Source organism: Lissotriton helveticus, chromosome 2_1 (assembly GCF_964261635.1).
Source record: "Lissotriton helveticus chromosome 2_1, aLisHel1.1, whole genome shotgun sequence".
In the NCBI taxonomy this organism is placed as follows: domain Eukaryota; kingdom Metazoa; phylum Chordata; class Amphibia; order Caudata; family Salamandridae; genus Lissotriton; species Lissotriton helveticus.
The window spans coordinates 1,494,835,887-1,494,852,921 of NC_136059.1; positions in this window are offsets into that span (position 1 = coordinate 1,494,835,887).

The window sequence follows — 17,035 nt, forward strand, 5'->3', positions numbered from 1 at the left end:
CAATGCCCAATGGGCCCCACAGGGGGGCTCTTTGCCGGGATTCTTTTACATGTGACCCTGGCCGTTGATGAAGCAGGTGTGTGTGGGATGTGTGGTGTATATACAAAGGTGAGTAGAGTGTGGGGAATATACACATTTCAAAATAACTATGGGAACCAGTTGAACCAACTTTAATTAGCGGGTTCCATGTCATGATTAAAAACCTATAGTACTTGCACAAAGAGATTCTAATAGTCTTGTCAAGCTCTTCAATGAGGAAAATGATAAACATATGTCATGCCCTTTAGTATCTTAGAGAGTGTGACATTTCTTCAGGAGCTAGAAACTCTACTAGCAACTCATAGGGGGGTGGTTCACATCTATATGTAAGAATTGATAACCATACCCGAGCGACACCACTCCGGAATACATGGAGGGTGGGTCGGTTGCGTATTGCGTACCCGATAGACAAGTCAGTCGAAACTCCATTGGGCGTCCCATGACACCAGAGCCTTTGGCTCATTCCCCCCTGCCCCCCAGAACCCTACTCAAGGCTTTTGGCCATCACCTTTCTAAGAAAGGTTGAATGTACTTCTCAGTAATCAGTTTTAGTCCTGACCTACAGAGATTCCAATAAAATATTTTGGTATACCCTAGAGTTAGTTTTATCTCATACACTTCCTGTCTTTCTGTCACCACACCCTGCTCGCTTAATTGGTTTTAGGAGACCTCTCTTGAAAACACTGAAATCATAACTGAACTCCTCCCTCTAAGAGAGGGGGTTTTAGCCCCCATTGCAACTAGGTTTGCATTGCAAGGAGGTTTCCCTACGATGAAGCATGCCACCTATGGGTGGGTGAGTGGAACTGTCCCATAAAAGGGATATCCCAGCACATCTTTTCATTTCCTATCTCTCAATGTAGACTCAGGTGGTCTTGCTGTGCTTTGTGTCATCTTCCATTGTGACAGGGAGTCACAGGGACCATGATTGGCTGGGCGGGGGCTTTTTAGGGCTACACCTCACTGACTTGGCTGCTAGGAGGCCAGCTAACACCAGCACTTGCACTGAAGCTCCTGCCATTGGGTGCCTATTGATTAGGTGACTATGGGGATAAGAAAAGCAGGGGGGCCAAGCCAGGATGCTGACACCCTGTCTGCGTGCAGGACTGGACCTGACAGTGAATGACCACTTCTGCCACCATCAACACTGCACTGCAGCCTGACGACCCTGCCTGGTGTCACCCCACAAGCTTTACATAAACATAAAGAGGAGTACCGTCAGAAAGCAACAAAATAATGCGGACTGAGTGAGATGACTATCAAATGAAGAGAGTCCTTCTTTTGTTTAAAAACCCCTCACTCACCAACCTGGTTGGTGACATGCTTCATCATCGGGGTCCACCCTAATGGCCGAGTGCCATCAGGGTGTGCTGCGACACCTGAATTACAGTGGAGCGGGTATTTTGTGTGTGAAGTGAACAAAAATATGTTAAAAATTGTCCTGGTATCCTTGTGTGAAAAAACTTTTATTAGCAAGTTACTGGACAATATTAAAATAAAGTGTGTGGATACAGTGAGGTTAGTTATGACCAGGTGTATCACTATGTGTAGGTCAGGTCTACATGTTTCAACCCATAAAGGGAAAATTCCGGGTTTTCATCAGGACCAAAAAGAGGAAGATGGGTGGTCAGGACACACTAACGACCTGCCAGCCCTAAATTCCTAAGGACTGTAGACAGAAAATCCAGTCACAGTCGCACTCTCACACTCAATGGTGGTGAGAAAAAAGCAAAAGACCTGTGGAGGAAAAAAGCATAGGGTCACGAATATGCATGTTACAAGCCTGTAACGTCGTGCCGTGCTGATTCTCACGTGTCTGCTTGCTCACTGTGCATCTCAATCAGAACTCATAATTGCCGTAATTGTGCAACTATCGGATGGCTCATCATTTAATTAGTGGTTGTGCCTAAAGAAAATACAAATTTATAGTAAGGGTCAGTCGGGGCTCCAGCAGGCACACTGTATCAATGACGATGTGCTCTGTGATAAGTAACCGTTACATCAACAAACGACAGCACTAGGCGTTTATCTGTGCGTGGCTCGGCTTTTCACTGCAAAGTTAGCGTGAATAGTAACGGCGTGAAATCAAAACCCACTCATACATTCATACTAAACAAAACACCACACAACATAAATTCGAAGAACCCTCGTGGTCAACAGGGCTTACTCCTGTTGTGGGTCTTTAGAGCTTCACGGGGTAGAGGGAAGGATAAAGCCTCAAAGCGTAACGTATTCTGTCGAGGAAAAAAGAAAATAGGATCGTTTCATATGTGGGGCTTACCAACTAATGATAGACGATCACACGGTGCTTGGCTCAGATTGAAAAATCATGGCACTGAATACCTCCCTTCTTGCAACCGCCGGCTAGTGTCTACAGGTTCACCACACCCAGACAGACCTCTTACCACTGCTCCAGGCTTTACCCAGACACTCTAGGTAGAGCATAGTTCCCTGGGTTTAGCCTGGTGCCTCCTTTCATGCCCATAGTCCTTGGCCCAATATATTACAGTGGGCGAGCAATACTCCGCCTGCCTATAGAACTCCGCGAATTTGGTGGAGTTTTTGGTAACTTTGTGGAATTCTGCAGAGAGGAACTACGCCCAGGCCCAGTTTTGATCTTTCCCTTCAGTGCACAATAGTGTAGTCATATTCCTGCAGTCACAACTCCCATCTTTCAATGGGAGGAGGCCTCTTGGCTTTAGGATAGCCGAAGATGGTAAGCAATGCTTGATGACTGTGACAAGAGAGGAATATAAATACATTTGGAAATGTTCACAAGCCCATACCACTGCTAAGCTTTCTTTTTCGGGTTGTGAAGAGGCATGTTCAGTTTGTGACAAACGTCTGCCAGCATAAGCCACAATATGTTTGAGTATCTGTGTGTCTATTATGTTAGGATCGAGCCTTCCTCAATGACAACCTCTGTATGGAGCCTCGGATCAAAGTAGGCCATTTCAATGGTGTTTTCAATTGCATTTTTGAGTTTCTTAAATCTGTGCATTCACATCGGCATTGAAATAAAAAATGACATGTTGTTCCATTAAGTCTCTAAATGGGGCACTTACTGTGGCAAAAATCATATACATACCTAGAGCAGTAACTGGCCATGCTTAAAGAAGAGCATAACATTATAACATCTTTTTAGGGACAGGTGGCTGATAAAGCTTGTACAAAAGATGAAGGTACATGTGGATTCATTCTTTCATCGAGGAAAATATGACCAAAGAATTTGAGTGTTGTTTTGAGAAACTCACACTTATCTGAATCAGCACGTAAAAGGAAAACCTGTCAAAGAGCCTTATCTTGGGTTTTTTTGTGTAGCCCCCAAAGACAAATGATGTCTTCAAAAAGTTCTGCATCTGATGACATGTGCAAAACTTAATCGTTTATATCTGAACAAACCGATATGGGTAGAAAAGGTAGTAATGTACCTTCAATTTTGTTCTAGTTCCAATTGATACCATTTGTTAAACTCAATGGAGGAGAAGACTTTAGCACCATTGAACAGTGCATTCTGCAATGTGTGGACCTACATATCATTCTCTTTCAATTGCCTTGCTAGCTTGACACATATCAACATAAATGCATGCAGCTCCTTCACTGTCCTTTTTGGGCACTACCTCAATGCGGGAAATCCATGGTGTCTTACCAGTAGATTGTTCAATGATATCATGCTTCAGTAACCTTTCAAGTTATTTTTCAACCGCTTCCTGTTATTAAAATGGAATTTGACAATTTCTTTGAGCAACGGGATGAACGTCCTCATTGATATACAGTTGCACTTTCATTGTCTTAATTTATCCTGATCCATGAAATGATGGGAACTCTACTCACAATTTTGTGATGAGCATTTATGTTGTAGTTTACAGATATAAGTCCCATTTCAAAAGCAGTATTGAACCTGAGTAAACAGTCACTTGTCGCAGTACCATGAAGTACATGAATGGTTGCTTGTACTTTTGTCCTTTTTTACTTCATGGTTGCTACAAATGAACTTTGACTGTTTAATGGCGTTGATGGAGTCCATTTATACACTTTAGGCTTTGACGGTGTGAGAGGGGGCACTGGAGACAGTTCATTGTCCTTCTCAGGTATGATATTATTTGACTCACCACTCTCCATGATGAAAGATATGCAATAGTCATTCAACGTTAGTGTGATTTTAGGACAATGTCTGAAAGAATTTTGTGACCACTTGTCGATCTCGCCTTGACTTGTATTCTTCTCTGTATGCCGCTAATCTGACGTTTCTCTGTAGTTGACGTCAACATTGTACATCCATCTTCTTCATTGTTGCTTGACAATAAAGTTGAAGAACTTTTGTACAAAGATTAGGATGATGATAGACTTCTTTTAGTGTCCATTTGCCTCAGCTTATGTTGCTGCTTAGCTTTAGGGGTGTGAGTACATTTTGTTTTGTGGGCATGACCTACTTCATTTTTCCTTCACCTTGTAAACTGTTACATAATGGTTTCCTTTCCAGCAGCCATTGCATACTTGTCCAATGGTGGAACATTTACCTTCATATGGAAATGAAAATCCGCATCTGAAGCACACTTTCTTTTTCTATGAAGACAACACTTCATGGTCCTCGACCTTGTATCTATGCTTACTTTTCATGTACAGTGCTGACTCACTCTGGGCTCTTCCAGTCTTCATGTCAGCAACTTGTCGGTCTGCATGTTCCTAAGCTTTTGCAGGCTTGAGTAATTGCTCCAGAATAAGCATTTCTCACTGCATTCAGTATCTGAAATACAAACAACCATATATAACTCTGAGTAGTATAGCTTTGTCACAGAATTCATTGAACTTACAATGTTTGATGAGTGCATCAAGTCTTTCAACAGCTTTGTTGATATTTTCATCGGCTTTCTGTATTCCTTGCTTGAAAATATATATATTTTTTGGTAATTGGATTTAACTTGATATTTAGCTCCTCTTTGATTAGACAGTAGGAAACTTCATCAGTATGTGGTATTTTCTTTATTAGGATAGGATAATATTTATAAAGCACACTTATACCAGATGGTGTCATGGTGCTAAGCAAAGAGGGAGAAGTGACCACAGCAACAACCCGCTAGGAGGCAAATAACCAGGTCTTTAAGAGCTTCCTGAAGACTGGAAGTGAGTCTGTCTTGGAAATGGGAAGGGGAAAAGAGTTCCCGTGGTTTGCGGCTGCCACCGAGAAGGAGTGGCCACCCCACTTGGACTTGTGAAATCTGGGAGAGATCAGTTTTTTAAGAGGAGAGGATCTCAGGGTCCTCCCTGGAGTGTTCCACTGGAACATAGTTTTAAGATAAGATGAGCTGTTACTATGCATTGCCTTGTACAACAAATTCAGTACCTTGAAGGTGATGCGCTTCCTGGTGGGAAGCTAGTGCAGGGCTCGGATTACTTCCCTGGCAGACTGATACTTTGGATGTTAAGTATCAGACTTGCTGTAGCGTTCTGAACCACCTGAAGCTTGTTCAGGGAACCTGTGCTGATGTTATGGTGCAGAGCGGTGTAGTAGTTCAACCTGGAGGTGACTAGTGCGATGATATTGGGCCAGTGTAGTTCCATGGGATATGTGGCACTACTCTCTACGGGATTTTAGGTGTGTAGAAACAGGTGCTGACTGTACGGTTCACCTGGGCATCAGAGTACAGGCCCACATTGAAGAGGACTCCAAGGGTTTTGTGGTCCAAAGACTAGCACCTCGGTTTTGGCTGCATTAATTTTAAATTTGAATTGTCCTACATCCAGCATATGATGCTGGTCATATAAAGATCAAAATGTTGACAATGATTTGTGTGTCACCTGTGAAGGAGAGCACCTGGAACCCGAACAATCTCACCAATTTTGCCAGGGGGGGTCACATAAAGTTTGAATAGAGTGGGGTTGAGCGAAGAAGGGAACGCCAAAGGCCTTAGCTTTAAAGCCCCACAACTGATGGTATGGGATTTACCAGTAGATAACACATTCAACTGCAAGATTCTTGAGATGTTTGATAATCTTTTTGGTATCTGCTTTTTTCTGTGCATTAAATAAATCATCAAACATTTCCATCCAGGCAGTCCATCTGCTTCCAATATCCTGCTTTAGGACTGTATTCAATGGTTGTGGTGGTTTTAGGAAGGCAGCAGCTGTGTATTTCATGCCTCTTTCTACCATCATGGAAAGTATGTGCTGGTCAGACAGCGCTTGATGTGCACTTGACTCTGCACCTTCCAAAAGTACTGGCTCTGTATTTGAACTGGGGTCATCTTGTCCACTTACTGGATGTGCTGCACCTTCTTCGTCTTTACGGTAAACACTTGTTTTGTCTCTTGTACCTGTTCTTCAACATTACCCTTCTGCATTGTCTTCTAGTGCTTACTTGCACCTGGCAATCTCTGCCTTTAGCACTTCTCTGAAAGTGGTTGTCACTACATTTAGCGTTATCATTCAGTATAGCCTAATGCTTGGTTTTGCTTTGTGGAGCAGTACCTCTTTCACTGCCTCACCAGTAGGTTTCTGGCCATCAATATACAAATTTCGCTGTAAGGCCTTTGTCTTGTTCAAAAGCTTGATACTGGCTGGAGTGGCATTTTGATTCCACATAAGTCAACAGTAGATCTTCACTTTGACTGACACGCATGTGGCACACACGAGCATTTTGCTGGACAATGGCAAACTCTGTGGGAGAACACCGTTGATTCTTCAGGTTATGAATCCCTTATCTCGTTATCAGTTGTAGCATCTTCCCCAGCCTCGATACATGTAAATAATTACGCCACACACGGAGCTTGGTATTACGCATCTTTATTCCTTAGCGTGTAACTGTTAACTGAACATTCTACTTCATGAATTCTATAAACCGGATCTAAACACTTAAACTAAAGAGTCCATCAGGAACCAAAAGAGTTCCATCATTTCTAGCACACAAGGCATTACAGTGCTGTCAGAGGTCCAGTACCTATACCCAGTTTGCCCTTTTGAAGTGGGGGAGACTTCAAAGACAGTCCTTTGAAGTGCACAGACGTCCTTGTCCATCCCGCCCTAGCTTCAGACTCACTAAAGGGGGGTATGCAACCCTTTGTGTGGGGACAGGACATAGCTAGCTATGCAGGTGTAAGTGAAATCTAGGCCCAGCGTCTCCCTCCCATCCTGGCAGGATGGCTCATCCATTCACATCTAAGCTCCCATTGTATGTGGCTGTTTAGGAGGAATACACCAAGGCCAACAATTACCTGCCCCAGACATGCGATCAGAGACCGGCAGCAGGGAAAGGATGGCTAAAGTAAGATAATTCTAACTTTCTGAAGGTGGCAGTTTCAGAACTGTAATTCAAAATGTGACTTTACCATAAGTTGGGATTTTAAATTAGGATTCCAGAGACACCTGACTTACGGGTCTTATCTCTTCCCAATTGGAAATTACACTTATAAAATGGAATAAGTTAATCTGGTTTAAAAGTACATGTCCTGCCTTTTAAATAAATTGAACCCTGCCCTCTGGATTGTCCATGGCCTACCTTAGGGGTGACTTATATATATAAAAAGGGAAGGTTTATTTTGCCAGGTCAACATGGCAGTGTAAACTGCACACACATGATCTGCAAAGCCAGGCTTGAGACACAGTGAGAGGAATACTTAAGTGGGTGGCACAATCAGTGCTGCAGTCCGCCCAGTAGCATTTAATTTACAGGCCCGGGGCAAATGTAATGCACTTTAATAGAGACTTAAACGTCAATTAAATATTCCAAATGTGTGTAAGCTAATATTTTTAGGTTGAGATGAGAGAGCATATGCACTTTAGCACTGGTTAGCAGTGGGAAAGCACTCGAGTCTACAGCCAACAAAAACAAGTTCAGAAAAAGTTGAGAAGGAGGGCAAATAGTTTGGGGGTGACCCTGCAAAGAGGGCCATTTTCCAACAAGTAAACTGAGGACAGGCAATACAAATGATCTTGTTGCTCCTTGATGTCACCATCTTTAGTTAGGTGATATAAGCTTCTCCTTCATTTCATCCAGATTCTGAGTACTTTGCAATCAGTTCATGTGTGAGAAAAAGCATGCACTTTACAGGGCAGAATTAAAACACATCTGTTCTCTTAAACTTTGGTTGCAGTTTTGACAGGCAACTGGCAGAAACATCCCTTTTGAATGCAAAATAAATGTAGTCATCTATCCAACCATTCAGCCATTTATGAAGTATTCTGTTGTTTGATATTTTGTAATAAGTCAGTCAATAATACATGTAAAAAACCCATAAAGGCAAACAAACACAAAAAGCCATTAAAATATGGCACGCATGGTAAAGTTGACATCACTAAGAAAATACTGAATTAAATTGACCCTGTCTCAGGATAACAATGTCACTATACTGTAGAGTCAGTCAAAAATCATTATTTCGCTTAGTTTCCATAGCATAAAAAGTACATACATACAAAAAACAAGCATAATAAATGAGCAAAAAATTCATGATAAATACTAAAACCCATTCTAGACACTCACACATTATAATGTTCTAGCAGGAAACATTCTTTTACATTGAGAAAGAGATTAAGAAAATATTTCAGCAGGAAAATACATGGATAAATAAACATTGGCAATAAAACAGTGCTACCCCCAATGTGCCTGGTCTATCATAAAATCACATATAGGAGAATCATCAACACTTGACATAATACATTTAATATATATTAGGTACACCAGTTGAAAAGGTCAGTCATAATTTTACAGTTTGTTATAAGACCTTGTTATAATAGGTCGTCCTACCAACTCATCAGCTTTTTTCTAACAACCAATAGGATCTCTTGCACTTGAGGCAAGCCCAAAGGTATGGCATCACTGTATGACAAACCAATGGGTCATCAAGCTGTTGAATAAAAAATACTGCTGGGTGACACTGTCTAAAATTATATATGTGTAAAAGCGGGACAATAAGGGCCATATCAAGAACGGGCAATAACATTATCACCGCTTCAGCGGCAGGAAACTGCTGCTAAAGCGGCGATAAGGGGCTTGATAATATGCTCCATAGAATTCCAATAGAAGCCCAGGTTCTGGTGTGAAGAACATCAAACCTGGGCTTCTATTGGAACTCTATAAGGCATGTTATCAAGCCCCTTATCACCGCTTTAGCTGCAGTTTCCTGCTGCTAAAGCGGCCATAATATTATCTCCCGTTCTTGATAATATGGCCCTAAATCGTTTCCTGTGTACGGAGTAGAATATACAGAAAAATAGTAAATGTAAATCAGACTGTGTTGACACACAGTTACTCTGACACAGACAAAGGTCACACAGGGAATGAGAATATGCAGGGAAGCCAAGCATCGCTGGAATATGATTTAGACTAAATCTTGTCAAGATAAAACGAGGCTGCAAATGCCAGACAAAAACTAAGTAAGACAGGCACCTTGTTTAGGGGGAGGCGCTTGATACAGCCTAACAGTGATTTTATCCCCTTTTTGCCTTCCATCTATTTGCAGCAGCCCTTGCTAAGAAAATCTCCTTAAGCCTTGTCTTTGTAATTGACAAACATGTGGCTGAAGACTCAAAAAATTCGAAAAAGCCCAATCTCCTCCAGGGTGTGCTTAACGTATTGCTACCAGGGGATCTTTTGTAGGAAATCAAGGTTTAAATAATCCCTCAATGTGGTTTGGTTCAAGGTTTCAGTCTCCCTTCTCCATATCGAGTGCCAGAGTAAAACTTGCACGAGGCAAATAGTATCAGTAATGTATGGTAAGCCCAGCTCACTGTGACATATGAAGTTCGAGCAACTTCAAGGCACGGCTAACAGTCTTTTACCAAGCGGTTCACTATCCACCATGCTCCAGATGTTGATCCCAGAGGTAGCGATGAAGACAGCTTTGGCTGCATATATATCTAGATTATTGGGGATAGGTTTCAACCCCAAATTCTTTGTAAAATTAAAAATTGACTATGCGCTTTGTTCTAGCAACAGTGCCCTATTTAAGACCATATTTTCCCAATAAACTTCCCATCAGAGTATCCCCCAGTATGAAAACATTTTGGCCATGTCAACCCTTCAATGTTCTATGTGAAAAACTGGAGTTTTCTTAGGGCATGACTCAGATAGGAGTACATAAGTCTTCAATTAATTTGCATGCAGGTCCAGGTTTTCCATAAATGTGGTATCTTCTATAAGTAGCATAGTGCTCGCCCTGTTTTGGCAATGATCACTGCATTGTCTGCATAGAGGTGTATAGTGAGGAGTCCTGAGTCTATAAACAGGACATCTCTGGAGCTCTCCGCTAGAACTTCCTCCTCCCCCATAGTAAAAATCATAGCATCACTTGAGAACATATAAACCAGAGCAAGTCTCAGAGCCAGGGATTGAATACCAAGTTTGTCTAGTGGATGGACAATTACCTACATAAAAACATAATAAAATAGATAGAAACCAATAAAACTCAGTTTTGGCACATAGATATAAAGTCAAAAACACTTTATTGCATTCAATTCTGTGCTTATGTATGTAATATCGTGTGACAATTACAATGACATCACTATACACAAAAATGTTTTTCAGGAAAGGCTTTACCCACAGCAAAGCAGTTTATAGTGCAAAGAATTTAGGGGAATCAACTAACGCTTTAAGGGCACATTAAAAAAAAATGCTCAATGGGTCAAATGACTCTAAAGTGTGTAACATAGCATTAGGTGGCAACTTTAGCTATTAAAAGATCAGCAAATTACTATTCAGACATAACGTTTGGGCGGATGGTCCAACTGTTAAACTAGAAATGTTTACCTTTGCACATTGCCCTGTGTAAGTTAGCATTCACTGCACCATGTTCTTTGCAGGCGCCATTTTAGGCTTTTCAAAACTAAGTTAGTTTAATTCTGAGAAATGTTCCATTGTAAGTTTTGTTTTCTGCCATGCAGGCTTGTTCCCATAATGAGTACACTGTTCCTATTAGCGCATACTTATCCAGCTAGTTATAGGCCCTCTCCCACTTGTCTGGTGGCAGGCCTGAATGGAATAACCTTGGACTTTGTAACTTTGTGTAAGATTTGAGCGCAGGAACAGTTTTTCCTGTATTCATTGCTTAGCTGAACCTGCCTGGAAAATTCCACTTTGGGCGTGTTTCGGCCCAGTTGTGAAATGTACATAATGCATCTTTATGCTTATCAATTTCAGTCCTTCTGCAGCACTCATAGCAACTGGGCTCTGCTCCACGTGTATATGAATAAATAGTTAATGGTTTGTATTCTCTGCTGTCTGACCGACTCTTCATTTGGTATGGAAGGCTGAAAGGTGGTCATTAGTGACCTGGGTGACCCTAAATGGGTCACTTCCTTCAGTTGGCACCCAAACAGGAACTGCTTCGGGTAATTGATCCATCCCTTTTGGCAAATGGGGGGGAGCCCAGGACATCTTTGGATCAGGCTGACGTTTTAGGGATCTCTTCATGAAGAGTTACTGTTACTCGCAGCTGCTTCTTCTGTCCCGCCGGATGGTGCCTCACCCAGTGGTCATTCTGACTGGAGTACTGAACCCTTGGATCTGATCACTTGGTCTGAAGAATCAGCAGTGGAGACCTGGTCCGTTTGTGCTACTGATATCAGGTGAGTTTGTTTTGGTTCTTTGATTCTTTGTATTTTGAGTTTAGCATGGTCTGAGGATCGTTTTTGATAAAAGTTTTTGCAACTACTTTGCCAGGTAAAAATAACAAACTTGTTTTTCTTTTAAGATGCCCGGTCTTATTAAAACCTTGTATTCGTGTTATTGTTCTGCAGATGCTCGATTGGAAGAAGCTCTTCCGGTGCCCTCCTGAAGGCAGCGCTAATTTTGATATGTTTTTGAAGCATGGTTTTGGCCCGGTTATGTTTTGTACATTACGGCACAAATATATGAGGGGCAATGCAGAGTTGCAGTGGCCGTTGACTGGCACTTTTGATAAACAGAAAATTGGGTTTGTACATGAGCAATTATTTAAGAAAAGAAGTAGACAGTCCATGTTTTACTCCCTCAGGACCTGGCAGAAGGCGACTAGACAGAAACGGTTAAATATGGAAAGAGATGCACGGACAGAGAAAATGCAAACATTGACACAAAAAGCTGTAGCATATGATAGAGAAAAACAAGAGTATGGAGTTGAATGTGAAGAAAGAAGATTTTGGTTGCATATTGATAAGTGTTATTTGATGAAAGAAGAAGATGATACCTTTGTAGAGGAGTTGTTATATACTCAACCCCAGCCTCCTTATGTCCCTCAGAGGGTATATCCCACTGACTGTTTCCTCCTAGTCACAGCAGTCTGTTACATCTGCTTTGGCTGTTTGCGTATCTACGGCTGTTGTTTCTACGGTTTTGGCTAAGGCACCTCACGCTCCTTCTTTGTCCTTGTCATCTTTGGCAGCTGTGACCCCAAGCACATCTACTGTTTCAACTCCTGTATCCTCTGTTCTTTCTCCTCCGCTGCAAGTGTTGACAACAATTGTGCTTTTTACCTCAGTTGCTTCTCCCTCTACTGTTTTTCATCCTCCGGTGCCTTTGACTGCTGAGACGCCAGTACGTGGGTTTGACGATGGAAAGTGGACGAAATTCAAGGAGTGAATAGGCCCATTAGTGCGATTTGGGGTAGGGGATGAAGAAAAACAAGTAATAGCAGACCAAGCTGTGCGGTGGGCTCTTAATACAAGAATGACCGCCTCCGTCCCGAAATTCAAATCGCTACTCAAAGCCCTCTTCCTTGAATACTCCGGTGCCTAAGGAGAACCCCACGCCTGACGGTGAAAGTCCACTATCTCTCTGAATCCAGAGCTGGTTGATTCGCTCCTGATCTCCGTCCCATATTGCGCTCAAGTTACTGTCGTACTGACTCTATTTCCTGCTTGATGTTCTTGATTCCTGTTTTTCTATGCTTTTTTTCCTTTGCTGCATATCTGTATTTGTTGTGAAGCGCTCTGATACCCCCGGGTCCAGCTAGCGCTATACAAAACTTCAATAAATAAATAAAATACATTGATTTAGTCTTTGACAAAAATACATTGCCACAGAAGCGCTTCAAATTTTATTTGATATTAGAGATCATGTGTATGCTACTGACTTGGAGCCAGGCCAAGTATTTGGGAATGGTGCAACTCTATGCTTACATGGGTAGACTACTCAAGAGGAGCCCTACTCAGATAACTGAGTTTCCGATGCAAGAGGTCCATCCCATATATCACCCAGAAAGACCTGGGATAACGGATCAGCGTGGTAATGCACTGACCAGCTGTTGTGGCCCATTTCCAGGAGCAGTAGGTTTATACTCCCTGAAAAAGAAGCAAAGTTTTAGCCCTTAAGGCTCATTTGCCTGACTCTAGAAAAAATCCTACAGCCTATTATGACGAATTCACAGAGGCTGCCTTTTCTACTGTAATGACTCTTGCTGACATTGAAATGTGTTTTTGGTCTTCTCGTACCGGTTGATGTTTGGAGATAGGTAAATACTCAAGACCATGTCGCAGAGTTGGGCGGTACATGGGATGTGATTAAAGGATGGGATCAGGAAAGGAAGCCAGGTGATGGACCCAGAGCCGAGAGACTTGCTTTGCCAGGTCGTATTATTACATACATTCATTCCCTTATTCCACCTAGGAAGGTAAGCTGGGACAAATTGACAGCGTGTCGACAGAAGGAGGATGAGAGTGTGTCTGATTTCTTTACCAGGTTTGAAGATACATTTTTGGACTATAGTGGGCAGGATGTCAATCGAGGGAGGAGTTTAATTGTTCATTGACAGATTTGTTTCTAATCTTCTTACTGAAATTACAACTTGTTTACAGGCATCTGTGAGTACTTGTTCCACCTCTTCCCACCTGTTAATTTAAATATGGCCCAGTACTGTGAACAGCAAGATCAAGAGGAAAAGGATAGGACTGATAAATGTTGTTGCAGCAAGCGTTTAGGGGAAATAGTAGAGGACAGGGTGGTCTTTCTAGACAGCTTCCACGTACCAGTAGACAGCCTTCAACAACACCTTTAGAGCCAAATCAGTTTGTGTATTGTAAGGAGGAGGGACATTGGTGTAGCCAGTGCCATGTGCTCTTAGAGAAAGTTGTAGCTCCTAGAGGGAGTGGTTCTGGTGGAAGAGGTCATGGGACAGAGAGAGCTCTGAATGCTACGGTTTCAAAGGGTTGTTCAGATAATTACTTTGATAACCCTTGTGATGGCCAGTATTATGATGATTACGATATGGATGAGGTGACAGGTATATCATATAGCTATTTACAAAGGCAAACAAGTACCCACGGGAGCTGCCACCAGCACTGCGTGCATGATATTCGATGAACTTCGGACAATCATCCTTGTCTTCAAGAAGTATTGCACTGCCGCTTGAACAGCTCTATCAAGTTCACTTGTTAATATTTACCTCTGGCAGCATCACAACACTATTTTAAAGATCATCTTTATTTTGCAACATTCCAGCCATTCATTTATCTGCATAAACCCTTCCAGTGCTGCTCCCGCATTGAAGTATTTCCACCTATATTGGTCAAGCAACACATCTACCAATTTTAAAGCTCTGACCTCTACAATTGAACTCTTGATCTCTTGATGCCTTGCTGATTAAGCACACAGGTCTTTGCAGACCCAGGAACATTGTGGCCTACATTAAAATTTCCTGACGAAGGCTTCTATATACGCCGAAACGCGTGCCGAATGAGATACTAGCTCAGCCACAACCTTTTATTGTATTGACTGTATTTATGTATTTTTTAACTTATAATTATTTCTCATGCACTGTATGAATTGCACACAACTTTGATCAATAATTGGTTTTTAAATGTATTTTTTATCAAGTGTTTATCTCAAATAAAAATTATTTCTTGTACATGTACTTGTTAGTTTGAAATTTTCTACATATCTACACATTCTTTCATTGTCTATTGCATTGTAAACTGTCTAGGAAGATACCCACGTAATATCATATAGCTAGAACAGCCAGTGAGAGGGACCAGTTCAGATACCTGTAGATCAGCGTGGTCCTTATGTCACAGCAGATTTGCAAGGCTCGACTAAGGAATTTTTGGTGGACACAGGTGCGACAAAGAGTTCTGTTTCCTGACATTTGGTCCCTGGGGCAGCCCTTTCTAGCCACAATAATGTTTAGGTAGCTTTTTCAGGTGAACCGGTTGTAAGCGCCATTTCAAGCCCACTTGCATTGACTGTGATCCCTTTACTGTGGAACCTCAGTTTTTATCGACATCCAATTGTGGTGAGAATTTGATGGGTTTGGATTTGCTAAAGAAGTTGTATGATACTATCTATTGTTCTCCTGCGGGTGTCTATATCACTATGAGTCTGGATGTGAGTACTAAACAGTATTTGTCTCAGGGTGCAGCCCTCCCAGTGGAATTTGCTGATGTCCCAACCACTTATTAGGCTACAGGTGACACGGATCTAGGAGTGTTGCATATACCACCAGTTTCCATACAAGTTAAAGAGAATGTTGTTTTGCCTCATATTCCTCAGTATAAGATACCGCAGGCCGGTGAACTGGCTCTTATTGAGGCTTTGATACAAAAGGGAGTAGTTGAGGAAACGTCTGGAAATATTTGTAATAGTCCTATTCTTCCGATTCCTAAAAGGGCACCCTCAGGCTCCTCTTAGGATGCTGATGATGTTTATCATTTTGTGACTGATCTGCGCAAGGTTAATAAAATAGTAGTTCCACAGTTCCCTGTAGTACCTGATATTATTACGCTTTTGACGATGATTTCTTCTACTGCAAAATATTTCTGTTATTGATTTGAAAAATGCTTTCTTTAGCATTCTCATCCATCCAGAAAGTAGATATTTGTTTGGGTTTACACTGGCTGGTAGGAGTTTAAGATTCTGTTGCACTCCTTAGGGCAATAAGGAGAGGCATAGTATTTATAGTCAAGCATTAAAGGGTAAAATGTACTTACTATCGCTTCTTTCAGGTGATATATTAGTGCAGTCTGTCGATGACCTCCTCATTGCTTCTGATACGGAACAGGGTTGCAGAGATAGTACAGTCAAGTTATTGTTGCATTTGGCTCATAAAGGACATTTCATGGAAATTTCAATATTGTAGACATGAGGCCACCTACTTAGGTCAGGAGGTTGACCCCTGAGCGCATCAGTACCATCGTTAAAATGCTCATTCAACACACTCAGAAATATGTGTGCACTTTTATAGGAATCACTTCCTACTGTCGTCAATAGATACCTAACTATTCCCTGCTCATTAAACCTTTGCTTGCATTAACACCAAAAGAAGTGCATGAGCCTTTGCCTTGGGTGCCTGAATACCAGCAGCCTTTTGAGCAATTGAAAACTACACTTTGTTCGGCTTCAGTGCTTGGCACATCTGATTATGGCAAATCATTTGTGCTCAATGTCCACAAGATGGCTGGCTGTGCGCTTTGTGCCCTAACACAAAAATTTGGGGGTAAGCAACGGCTGTGTGCTTATTTCTCTGCTGTGTTTGATCCCGTTGCAAGGGACCTCTCGAGTTGTCTGAGAGGGGTTGCAGCTGTGGCCACTTCAATTTAACAATCAGCTGGACTTGTGCCTGATACTACCCTCACAGTTATGGTACCCCATGCTGTGGATACACTTCTAAATAAGACAAAGACACAGCACCTCACCAGTGCACGTCTTACAGGTTATGAGCTATAAATTGACCATCATTGCTGAGCATATTGCAATTAAAAGATGTTCTACTCTGAATCCAGCCACTTTATGCTCCTCCCTTGTGAGAAAGATGCCGTTGATAAGCATGATTGTATCTACCGGACAGAAGAAGGGAAGAAGGGACGGGAAGACTTGACTGATGTTCCCTTATCTGACCCCAAGGAGAACCATATGTTGATGGCTCTTGTTTTAAAATACCAGATGGTACCACGCCGGCAGCTTGTACTGTCACTACGTTGTGCACAGTAGTTGAGACATCGCACTGGTCCCCTATCAGTCAGATCAAGCTGCTCAGCTCGCTGCTCTTATTCGAGCTTACAAATTGAGCAAGGGACTGGTTGTCAACAGTCATAC